Source organism: Mesocricetus auratus, unplaced genomic scaffold, assembly GCF_017639785.1.
Source record: "Mesocricetus auratus isolate SY011 unplaced genomic scaffold, BCM_Maur_2.0 Super-Scaffold_100714, whole genome shotgun sequence".
In the NCBI taxonomy this organism is placed as follows: domain Eukaryota; kingdom Metazoa; phylum Chordata; class Mammalia; order Rodentia; family Cricetidae; genus Mesocricetus; species Mesocricetus auratus.
In genome coordinates, this window is record NW_024429270.1 from 5,121,363 (window position 1) to 5,133,702 (window position 12,340).

Consider the following 12,340-nt stretch of genomic DNA (forward strand, 5'->3'; position numbering starts at 1 on the left):
GGGGGCTAAATAATGACCCCAAAAGTTGATGATGCTTAGGGAAGAATTTTCACTGTTGTCTCTATCATACTACTTTGGCTCTGCAGCTGTGTCACTAAGGAAGGTTTAAGTCTCAGGTATTGACTGCATGAATTTCCTTTATTACTTTAGGTTACATACTGCACTGATCCCCATTCAGTTCTTCCAAGACAGATGAACTATATGGCTAGAACCGGCTATGAAACAGCAAATTCTACTGAGTTTGTGGAGGCCAGAGGTTTACAAAGGCAGGTGCCTTTTGCTATCTTTCTCCTACTTATGTTTTGATGCAGGATTTCACGTTGAATCCGAAGCTTATGGAATGGCCAGGCTGACTGGCCAGCAAGTGCCTGGGATCGCCGTCCTATATATTCTCCTGACAGCACTGGTGTTGCATGTGGGTGTTCTTTGCCCTGCTTTCATTGCAGACTCAGTGATGCACACTCAGGTCCTCATGCTTGCACAGCAACCTCTTTATGCACTGAGCCATTGGACTTGGTCCCCACCTCTCAGGCCACATGCCTGAATAGCAGAGCACTAGGATTTGCACTCAAGGAATACTCTTAGTAAACAAATATAGCTATCTTCACATAAATAACGTGAAGTACTCTAAGGAAATAAGGAGGGCCATCCCTAGAAAATTTCTATGCAAATGAGGTATACAATATTTGCCTTTAGTAATGCTTCGCTGGTAATAAATAAATAAATAAATTTGTTTTTGAAATAGAAAACTATGCTAAGAAGATAAGTATTTATAGGAAAATAAAACATCATACTCAGATGAGACATACCTGTTAATTATTTATATAAAAAGCAATAAGCATAATTATACTACCCATGAGATAGTATTTTATATACAAATTCATATCCTTTTTTCTCATTCACTTATTCTTAAGCAACAGCACCCCCAATTTTCATCTATGTTTGTATAAACAATGTTTATATTAGGAATGTTTTGTATAATATAATTTTACTGCTCTATTGATAAAATGGACATGGTTTGCCATGACCTTTCCCCACTACTATCGTGTGGTGAGGAAGCCTGCATTTCGGTGGGTTTTGATTAGTGCTGTCTGTAATTGGACTCTTTGATCCAGAAGCAGAAAATCACATATTCATTCACACAGAAAAATCATACCAATTACAGTCCATGTTCTAAACGTCTCTTGTAACTCAGCAAGTTACAAATCACATATAAATTAGCCTAATTTAGAAAAAATACACTTTCTCATGTTCCAGTAATTCATTCAGAAGGAGTAACAATGCTTTTTGATAAATGAAGGCAACTGTTAGCAGTGTCAGGATTCTGTAGTGATCTCTTTCACATGTGATCTTTATTTTTATTTTATGTATTCTTTGTGTCTTTCACATCTTGCCTCTCTGTCTCACCCTCCTCCCGCCCCACCCCAAAATAAAATAAAATAAAATTTAAGCAAAAGAGAGGAAAACAAAAAAGAAAGGAAAAGGGGGAAATCTCATAATGGAAGCTGCAATGTGACGCAGTGTGTCAGACAGTAAACTGTTTTAGCCATTTTTTTTTTTTTACATACAGGGGTTTACGGAAGACTCAGTGGTCTGCATCGAGGCCTGTGGTCTCTCCTGCACTAATGAGGCTGGGTCCAAACTGGAACTCTTCCTGGACACTCCATTGCTGCCCTGGGTTGTACAGGTCCTGTAACCCTGGGTCCACAGGACTGACATCCCCAATCCCACCCGTCAAGTCCATCAGGTCACAGATGGGTGGATGTTGTGGTGGGTCAACACATCACCCTAATTTTGGGCCTGGGAGACAGCTGTCCTCTGTCTTTGCCACCAGGGTGGACTCTCCAGCATTACCCTGGCTAGGTTACCCTCGCAGTGATAGCGATCAGCGAGGCCAGTTTACATCCTCAGGGTCAGTTCTCCCTCAGCTATACTTGCTGTCTTGCCCAGGCATGGTATATGAGACATTCTACCAAGAGCTGCAGCTAATGGGAGGCAGGGACAGCTCTCCCACGTGCCTCAGGCACTGATGGTAGAGAGAGGTGCCAAGGTGTTGTGGCCATCTCTCTCCACCCAAGCCTTCACAAGACAAATGAGCTATGGGGATGGCTCTCCCACGGAAACAACTGCCAGGCTGGGTCATAGTTGTTATGGAGCCCAAGAGAGGCGTTGGATCCTCTTTCCTGAGTGTTTCAGCCGGTGGAGGGCAGGATTAGTCCTCTCTAGTGTTATAACCAGTGAGGGGTGGCACCAACTCTGCACAGCGTTATCCACTCTGCCTTTGACAATATAAACACCTACAGACATCAACAGAGACCATGGCTATATCAGAGCCGTGAACCAGACATGGACCCTGCAGAAGCCCAGGCCCAGACATCACCATGGCTCTGTTTGGCAGTGAAACCACCCACCTCAACCTGTTCCTCACCTCTTTCATCTCTTCACATATGCCTTTGTTCACAAGACATGAACAGTTTTCTCTCTAGATATCCCATATCACTTCATAAATTTGCTCAACATAGTGGTCTCTTCCAGCCTAGTGCCACAATGTACCATGTGGGCCAGTGTTTTCTTCTTAGAGCTCGGGGAAGACCAACGAACGTCCCTATGTGGGTTTTCTTGCTCAACTTAGAATGTCATGGCCTTGGGCATGACCATGCTTCCTCATGACAATAATAATGATGCCCGACCACCCTTCGCCTAGCACTGGGTATAGAGGTATTGCTAGAGACCTGTCACCAGACCTAGACTAGGAAGCCCACAGTGAGGTCCATTGAGTTCTGCCAGCCTCAGCCAGCCACAAGTCACGGAGTGGGAATGTATGAATTTATTTTTATATAAAAAATGTCTTATATATTTTTTCATGATTGTTTGATTTGAAGACTGATGCTGGTCTGTATGTAAGCACTCACACATGCTACCTGTCTAGAAAAGTTGTAAAATTTGTGCTCTGGACTTTCCATTTCAAAGTCAGTTTTTCCTATTCTAACAATGTGAAAACATTCCTGTTGGGGAAGTCTTATGCTAATAAAGCACTGTCTGGCCAATAGGAATCTAGATAGGTGGGGCTAGGAATCCAGGAGGATTCTGGGTAGGAGAAACACAGGAGAGTCAACATGTGACGCCATGGGAGTAGGACACCGGGAACTATTCTCCGGTAAGAAACATACTTAGATTAACAATTATGGGGTAATTGCTTAAGGCAGAGCTAGCCAGTAAGAGACGAACAAGGCCAACAGCTTCATAATTAATATAGCCTCCTGTGTGTTTATTTGGGACTCATGCGGATCTCGAAACAGGCTCGCGCGGCAGAGCCCAGGCGACTGGCGGGGGATAAACCAAAGCGGCTAGCAAAGAAAAAGCTTCTCTTAACAAAATGGTACCAGGAGTGGGGTGATGAATTTCCACGCAGAATGGCAAAAGCTTTAAAGGAATTTTAGAAACAGAAGAACGGCGAGAAGCACAGATTTTTGGTAGCAGCATTTTTCTCAGGTGTGCTCTGTTTTGCTAACGACAAGCCGAGATTCATGTGGCTCGCTTACGGGAGTCTTCCTGACTCGGCATAAAAAAAAAACAAAAACAGCAAGATTGTTTTAAGAGACTCTGCTAACGATTGAAAAGTGTGTACATACAGCTGGAAGTGGCAGCTTTTGCTGGGTGTCAGCATGGACTGAGGCAGTAAACTGGAATCATGCTTACGCCCGCCATCTTGGAAAAAAAAAACCGCAGTTTAAAACAGCCACGGTTTTACAGATAAGACACGTGGCCAGAAAAACATAAAGATTTACAGTAAAGTCAGACTTGGATGAACAAAACCTCTAAAGGTTTACAGTGTGTTTAAAAAATATACGTGAGATTGAGAGAGAAAATCAAACGGCAAAGTGGTAAATAAATACAAAAGCTGGCTGTGGTGGAGCACACCGGTAGGATTGCTCCAGAGGCAGAGGCAGGCAGGTTTCCGAAGAGAAACCCTGTCTCAAAGAAAAATAAATAAAAGTGAAAGAAATAAAGTAATAATAGATAAATAAATAAGCCACGCAAAGATGGAAAATACACAGAGAGTCTGGATACTGTACGCTATTATGTTTTTCAGTTTTTTGATTGCTAAGGAAGGAACAGCTGCTAAAGTACACTTGATTATAAATGCTGCTGAATTAATCCAACTTCTATCTTTTGAAAATGCCTTGACTTCAAAATTTAAGTATAAGGATATGTTACTCGGAAAAGGAGTTTTTCCTTATGTTTCCACAGAACATAAAAAGCTGAGGATTTCTTCCAGACTTCTGTGGTTTGACGAACCAAGACCCCCAGAAGCAGTGGACCAGGTGTTCCAACAATCGAAACAGCTAAGATGATGCAGTTTTACAGACCCCGAAAATATGGACTTATACAGGTTTCTGAGTTTTGTCATGATCCCCATGGTATGAACAGCGCCCCCTTCCAGCAGGAAGCAGTTTGGAATGAGCGACGTCCCAATTCCCATCTTGTTTATAAATCTTTGTTTTCATTTAAATGGGATTGTTTATAATTGGCTAATGATCACAGCCAATCTTTTTTAATGGTAAAAAGGGAATTAGGGTATGGGTATTGTTTTCATTTATTGAGACAAAATCAAGGTCAATTTTGTGATGCTTATATTTCTCCTCTTGATTAAGTATTGTGCTTATACTGATCTTTTACAACATAATGCATAATTGAATACAGACTATAGATAGTTACTTATAATAGAATTTCTAGTTACATAAGTTAGGTTTCTAGATATACAGAAATATATTTGAGATGGACAGTCTTCAAACCTCTCAAAGACCTTCAGAACATGGCATTTAAAATGGTTTAGGGTTTGTCTTGACAATGAGAAATGTCTGCTCCTGGCAGCACCAATTATGTCTGAGAGGAAGATGGGCATCGAAGAAACTCGTTATAAAGTTTGCTTTCAACATGGCAAGATTAGCCATTTGGGCAAGAAACTGCTCTTGCCTAGATTGTTTGACTGTTGTTGTATCATCTGGACATGCAGGACCCACAGGAAAGTGACTACTGAACTCAGTCTTACAGGGTTCCTGCTTGATGAAGAGTCTATGAGACTTTCTGCAGGATAAAGAAAAATGACTGACAGACTGCCAACGCAGATGGACAGTTTGAAATTTCCTGCTTTGCTGAGAAGTGTTCCAGACACATTGTGGCCTATGGGCTGAAGATGGATGCCCCAACGTTACAGAGGAACTTCGGGTGACTGTCCAGGCAGTAAGATGTCTCTGTCAATCCTAGTGTTTATATATTATCCTTCTGTGGTCTTTGATGGAGTTGAAGACAGATAGTTATAATTATAGTTTTCCTTAGTTATGATAAAAGATAAGCTACATATAGGACTTTGGACTCACAAGGATGGGATGGATGATATTTTCTTTAAATCTTGCTAAAATATTGTAACTATGTTCTTACTTGATAACTGTTCTGTTATATACAATTTGACTGTGTTAAAGTTAAGACCTTTCTTTTTGTTTAAACAGAAAAGAGGAGATGTTGGGGAAGTCTTATGCTAATAAAGCACTGTCTGGCCAATAGGAATCTAGATAGGTGGGGCTAGGAATCCAGGAGGATTCTGGGTAGGAGAAACACAGGAGAGTCAACATGTGACGCCATGGGAGTAGGACACCGGGAACTATTCTCCGGTAAGAAACATACTTAGATTAACAATTATGGGGTAATTGCTTAAGGCAGAGCTAGCCAGTAAGAGACGAACAAGGCCAACAGCTTCATAATTAATATAGCCTCCTGTGTGTTTATTTGGGACTCATGCGGATCTCGAAACAGGCTCGCGCGGCAGAGCCCAGGCGACTGGCGGGGGATAAACCAAAGCGGCTAGCAAAGAAAAAGCTTCTCTTAACACATTCCAGAATTATTTGATATTTAAAGTGCACTTCTGAGTTAAAATTAGCTTACAGTACATGTCCCCATTCAAACCTTAGGCATCAGAGTAACGGATGATCATTTTTGCTCATAGTAACCAACACAAGTTACTGGATAAGGTTTGGATGAAAATGAAACTGCTGCATTCACACTATCTGAGTTTGTATTTTCAATGCGTGAGCACGGGTAAGTCATTTAAGTTTTACAAATGACCCGATCCTTCTCTGAACCTTTGTATTATGTAAAACAATGCATGCCAAATATAGATCAGAGAACAGGTCTGTTCACCTTTCCTTATCCCAACACCTTCTTCTGGGTAAAACGTAACAAAAATCTGAATATCTAAGAATGCTTCTAAGATGCTACTTAACTGTCTAAGTCATAGGCAAAGCAAAGCCCAGGAATTTTCATCATGCTGGGAACCTGAATGTCGAGAGGAAGTACATATAAATACATTTTGTGATATGTGTTACAAATGGTTTGATTTTCAGTAAGCAATGGAATCACCTTTAGTGGCAGATTATGTTACCTCCCCTTGAATTTGGATATTAGCCTAAAATCATTTCCTGGAACTTCCCAGGACACACTAATATTGTTACTCTAGGAATTAATTATTTGGAGGACAGGTGTCTTAGAAATGCAATGTAATTTCTTTCTTGTTTTGATTTTTGAAATCTTCAAATATTCTAAATTGTACTGTTTTAATGTAATTGATAAGGGAAATACTATTTTTATTAAATATTTCAAAATGTTTCTGGTGGGCAATAATCAATTACAGGTTCTAACATTATTTTAGGGATCTTCAAACACTCATATCTGAAGCACTAATATATTTAGTGATATGAGATATAGTTTCTACCAATCCCTCTGAATGTGGGTGTCAGCTAGAAGGCCAGAGCAGTCTATGGGACCTCTAACAGTGGAGCCAATGTTTATACCTAGAGCACAAATGGGCTTTGAGAGCCCATTCCCTATGGAGGGATACTATTGCAGTCCAGATATGGCCCTAAATGATGTGATGAACTTTGATGTTCCCCCATGAAGGGCATCACTATCCCTGGGGAGTTGGTGGGGGTGGACTAGGGGGTCAGTGAGGAGCATAGAAGAATGAGAGGGTAAAAAAGTACTAGCATAAAGGTTAATGTTTCATTGTCTTTTTCTGATTATAACAGATTCACACGTCTTATGGTTAAGTGCTAGACCAAAGAAACCTATGAATTTACATGTCAAGTTCTATAGGTATCTGGAATATTGAAAAACCATAGCCCCTATAGTGCTGACTTCTACATTCACCAGTGGATGTTACAGAACACAGTAAACTTGTCAGACTGACATCATCCGCATTTGTGAAAGTAAAAATGTGTTATATTCAAATATCACACATATACTCACATGCACACACACACACTCACAGGACTTTGGAGACTGATAATGCAATGAAATCTGTGTAAATGAATATTTGTTTCCAGAACAACAAAAAAAGAGTAAAACACTTAAACTAAAAAGCTTCCTAACCAGACATGTCATTCCTGTTAGTTGCTACAACATCAACTCCATATTTAACATCTCTGCTTGATTTGGCAAAAGAACAATTTAAATAAAGAACTATTAGTCATCCCAAAGAGGATTATTTGTAAGACACTCTCAATATACAATTTCCATAAAGTTGTTAAATGTCCCTTACATTAAAACTTGTTGTTCTGAGAATGAAGCACAAAGAGTAATGCAAATATTAGCCAGGAAGAGAGTACTGCTCCACATTAGCATTCCCAATATTATTCAGTCATAATTAATACACTTCTAAAATAAAGTGTTGACAGCACTCTTATTCAAATATATAGCATATGTTTACCGTCTCGCACATTGAGGCACACACTAATTACAGTATACGTGTGAGAGAAGTTGCAGAGACAATCTGAGGATCTGGGATTGCAGCTAATTGAAAACTGCCATTGTCCAATTAAAGCAGGTGAGACCGAGGAATGGCAACACTGCCAAATGCCTATCAGACATGGGCAGGCTGCTCAATTTAAAAGACTATATGCAATAAAAAGAGCAAAGTGGTTTTCATTGTTCTTGTTGTGGTTACTTTAACAGGGAACTGAGAAGCTAATGGAAATCTGGGTGCACAGTGACTCTCCTTAGCCCAAGTCACAGATCGATCTTGATGGGGTAATATATCAGTATGGAAAATAGTGAATAGCTCAAAACCACAAAGCTCACATTATACCAAAACACTTACCATTTGGAGAAGAATATTCATTTACTTGTTAGAAATGTGCTTTTGGTGTCACTATTCATAGAAAGTACAGTGTGCGTTGTACTACTTTTATTTTTCTCCATGTGAACGCATTAAAAATAAATGAAATCAACTATCACATATTTCAAAGAATCATGAAATCATCAGTTTCAAAATTAAACAAGTGCTTCTTTTTTGCTTGAGGAGAAAATACTGTTTCTTTTAGGAAGTGTAGGGTATGAAATGTCAGGAGACAAACGACCAAGAAGTCTGCTGTGGGATTATGTCTCCTAGAAATGACAGGAAACTACACCCATGACACCTTAACAATATGACTGTCCAAACAAGACCTGAACAATGACAATACCAATTGAAATCCTTTAGTGGAAATTAGCAATCTCATGAGATCCCACCCCAAGATGAAGAACTACAGACAACTAATGAATGGTAAGAGGAGAACTCATCTTTCCAAGAAATGGACACCTAGTCGGTTGTCCATTACCAAATAGTCACCCCTAAATTTACAGACATATAGGCAAATATAAATGGACCCAGTAGGTTGTATTGTATATTTATGAATACATATGTAGCACTAATAATCAAAGCAAAAGAGATCATGACTTTGAAAGGGAGTGGGGGGCATGAGATGGTTGAAGGAAGAGGACACAGGCACTGTTAGAGGGAATAAAGGAACAGGGAAACGATGTAATTATGTTTTAAATAAAGTCTAAGAAAGTAAAAAGAATGTCAGTAAATAGCTTTTCACCCCATAAACTATTTGACTGTTATTTAGGTGTTTATAAAACTACAACAACACTAAACCTCTAGCATTATATCAAAGATCACTCCTACCGTGATGCAGTCAGAAGGGGCAGGATAAATTAAAACAGAAAAAACTCAAATATGAAGAAGAAAGAAAGCTACAGACTCATTTTAAAGATCTAGATGTACTAGTCATGAAGAAATAAATTTACATGCTTTAATTCATTGTTGCAGTAATACCACATAATTTCATTACATTATGTTGTACAAGAGAAACATGAGACAATGTGTTATTGAGCAATATGCTTTATTTGAGAGAGTTTGCAAGTAACACAACCTTGGGCTTTGGTCCTTACCTCTGCAGGGTGTGTATATGAGGGTGTGGAAGTACAAGGACGTACCTATACTTAGAATGGGAAGGTTGCTGAGCGGTTCAAACAGTTACCCTGCAAGCAAGCAAGAAGACTAAGAGTTTAGATCCACAGAACCCACATAATGCTGGGAAGGTGTGGTGGTTGCTTGTAATTTCGCCCTAGATGGTGAACCCAAAACAACCCAGCTAGAAATATTAGCCATGTTAGAGAGTTATAGGTTTGACTAGTAGTTCCTGCATAAATAAGTAAAGTGGGCCAAGGGTGATTCTTATCATCCACTTCAGTCTTCCACAAACAAGCACATCCATGTACATGTACCCTCATACACATGCCGCCCCACACATATGAACAGAGACAGAAAGAGAGACATGGGGCAGGGAGTGGAGAAGTTTGAGGCTGGGTAGATGGCTCAGTGGGCAGAAGCACTTGCTGCAGGAGCATTAGTGTCTGGGTTCAAATTCTCAGCACAAGAACATAAAAAAAATCTCAGAAATTGCTGCACACACCTGTGACCTCACATGGCAGGTGTGGGCAGAAACAAGAGGCAGAAATCTATGCTTTACATGTGAGAAGAAGGAAACACGATGAGCATTGATTGAAGATTGACCCTATATTTGACCAGGTACCTCACACAACATAGATGAACCTAACTGTGCCTTAAAGTAGTCCATTAATTTCCAACAAGTCTCATTCTTCTCTGAGTTTACTGGTTTCTTTATGCAGTGTTGTTTCTTCCAAAGGGCCAAGTCTTGAATTTACTAAACAAATGAAAGACATTAGGTGCTTGGAGTATGTGTTTACATCCTTAGTGCTTTTTTTAGTTTTGTTTTGTTGTGACACCTGACAGATGGAGCATATGCCCACCGATGACCCACCATGTAAGTAAATGTTCTCAGCACAGAAGGGATAACAAGTTAGAAGAAAACTCACTCACAAAGGACAGTTCATAATTTTCATTGAGTAAGCTCTGCTAGTTTTTTATGAGTCTACACAAACTTCTTCATGCAGAAATAGCAATTTTATGCAGACATACACTAGAGACTGGCATCTAGCACGTACTGAATTAATGGTGGCATTTGGGAAGGAAAATAGGCAACAAAAGGTCTCACTTAAGATGGTTTGAACTATTTTGTTTGAAGTGTCTAATTACCATCATTGAACTCTGCCATTTATCTTCCATGAAAATTTCAAGAATAAAGAGTAAAAAAACAACAGACACATTAGAAGGCAAAGCATGAGGTGATGCTTATGATCTGAGGACTCTGACACTTAGCCTTGAAGATCATTCAAATTCTTTCCTCTCCTCTGTTCACTTTATGCCTTGATCTACTTGTCATGTAATTCAAAATCACCAATTGCTTGAGTGTGAGTGTGAAGTCCCTGATTTTTCAAACACATCCAAGACTGTGACTGAAGCATCATCAGCCTTAGACAAATAATTTTATACATCGTAGCTTAAGTTTTTTTTAATATCTAAAACATAGTATCACAAAGTTGCTATGAGATTTATAATAAAAAGTTTATATGTGACAATGGTAAATGTATTAGATATAGTTGGTATAGATCTTGATTCACCAAATGATGTTATTTGCACTTGTATGAATTTCAATGAATATAAAATATAATATATATGTGTGTTTGTATGTGTGTATGTATATGATGTTAAACAAATTATATTACAAACATTTGACAGATGGTAAATAGATAGAGGAATAGATGTAGACATATATTATATGCAAACATATAGTAAAATGATATATAAAATTTAACTACTCACTACTTCTGCACTAAAAAGTAGCTTTTCTCCATCATTCATCTAATAAACTATATTTCCATAAGATGACATGTGATCAGCGAGTGCTGTGCCTTAGGTAATGTCCAATTTTGTGGTAGTAACAAAGTCTGCATTGATAATTTGGGAGATAGAGCATGAGGGGCCATAGGATTAATATGTTCTGGAATACTAAAGACTTCATTTCTTCCTAGTCAATCTTTTTTTTTATCATTTTTTTTAATTTTAAATAGCTTGTTTTACATGTCAATCCCAGTTCCCTCTCCCTCCCCTCCTCCCGCACTCCCCTTTCCCCCCTCCCTCCCACCCTATTGCCAAATCCTTCCACATAGGGGATATCTAGAGTCTGTCATTTTACTCTTGGTAGGGTCAAGGCACTCCCCTAAGAGTCCAGGCTGAGAGAGCATCTCTCTTTGTGCTATAGGCACATGAAGACAGTTTGTATACCAGGGATAGACACTGATCCACAGCTCAGGGCCCCATAGGTTGCCCAGGCCTTCTCACTAACACTCACATTTGGGGGGTCCAGATCAGTCCCATGCTGGCCTCCCCACTGTCGGTCTGGGGTCCAAGAGCACTCCCCTGTTCAGATCAGCTGTCTCTGCTGGTTTTGCCAGCCCATTCTTTGCCAATTTGCTCATCACTCCTCTCTCTCTGTCACTGGGTTCCTTGGGTTCAGTTCAGTGCTTAGTTGTGTGTTTGCCTCTGCTTCCATCAGTCACAGGATGAAGGCTCCCGGATGGTTATAGACATCAAGTTCATTATCAGGAATGGGCATTCGAGGTGGTCCCTCCACTATTGCTTAGCTTGCCAATTGATGTTATACCTTTAGATCACTCGAGGTCACTCTGGTGCCTGATCTGTCTTCGATCCTATGATTCCCTCTTCCCCCTATTCTACCCCCACCCCCTCAACTTCTTGTTCCCCCATGACCAACTCCCTTCCTCTTTACCCCCTCTGTTCTTCCCAGGTCCCACTCCTTCCCACCCCTCGCCGTGTTCCCCATCAGAGGATCTTGTCTCCATCCTCTTCTCTTGGGTACTATGCATATATGCATATCTTTTAGGTTCTTTCCTGTTTCCCAGACTCTCTATCTGTGGAAGTGCAGACTGGCACTATCCTGATCCATATCTAGAATCCATATATGAGTGAGTACATACCATGTTTGTCTTTTTGTGACTGGGTTACCTCACTCAGGATGGTTTCTTCCAGTGCTATCCATTTCCCTGCGAATTTCAAGGTTCCATTGTTTTTTTCTGCTGA

At 39.9% G+C, this 12,340-nt stretch overlaps 1 protein-coding gene and 1 long non-coding RNA gene across 6 annotated transcripts in view; one reads left to right on the forward strand and one right to left on the reverse strand.

Annotated features, from left to right (window-relative positions):
- The window catches only part of Cdh8 (cadherin 8), a 390,092-nt gene that overhangs the window by 272,412 nt on the left and 105,340 nt on the right, over nucleotides 1–12,340 (reverse strand). The window lies entirely within an intron of this gene.
- LOC121137901 overlaps nucleotides 3,120–12,340 on the forward strand; it is a 33,303-nt gene continuing 24,082 nt past the window's right edge. Inside the window, exons 1-2 of the long non-coding RNA XR_005875165.1 lie at nucleotides 3,120–3,157; nucleotides 6,005–6,096. This is a non-coding gene — a long non-coding RNA (uncharacterized LOC121137901). The remainder of the gene's footprint in view (nucleotides 3,158–6,004; nucleotides 6,097–12,340) is intronic.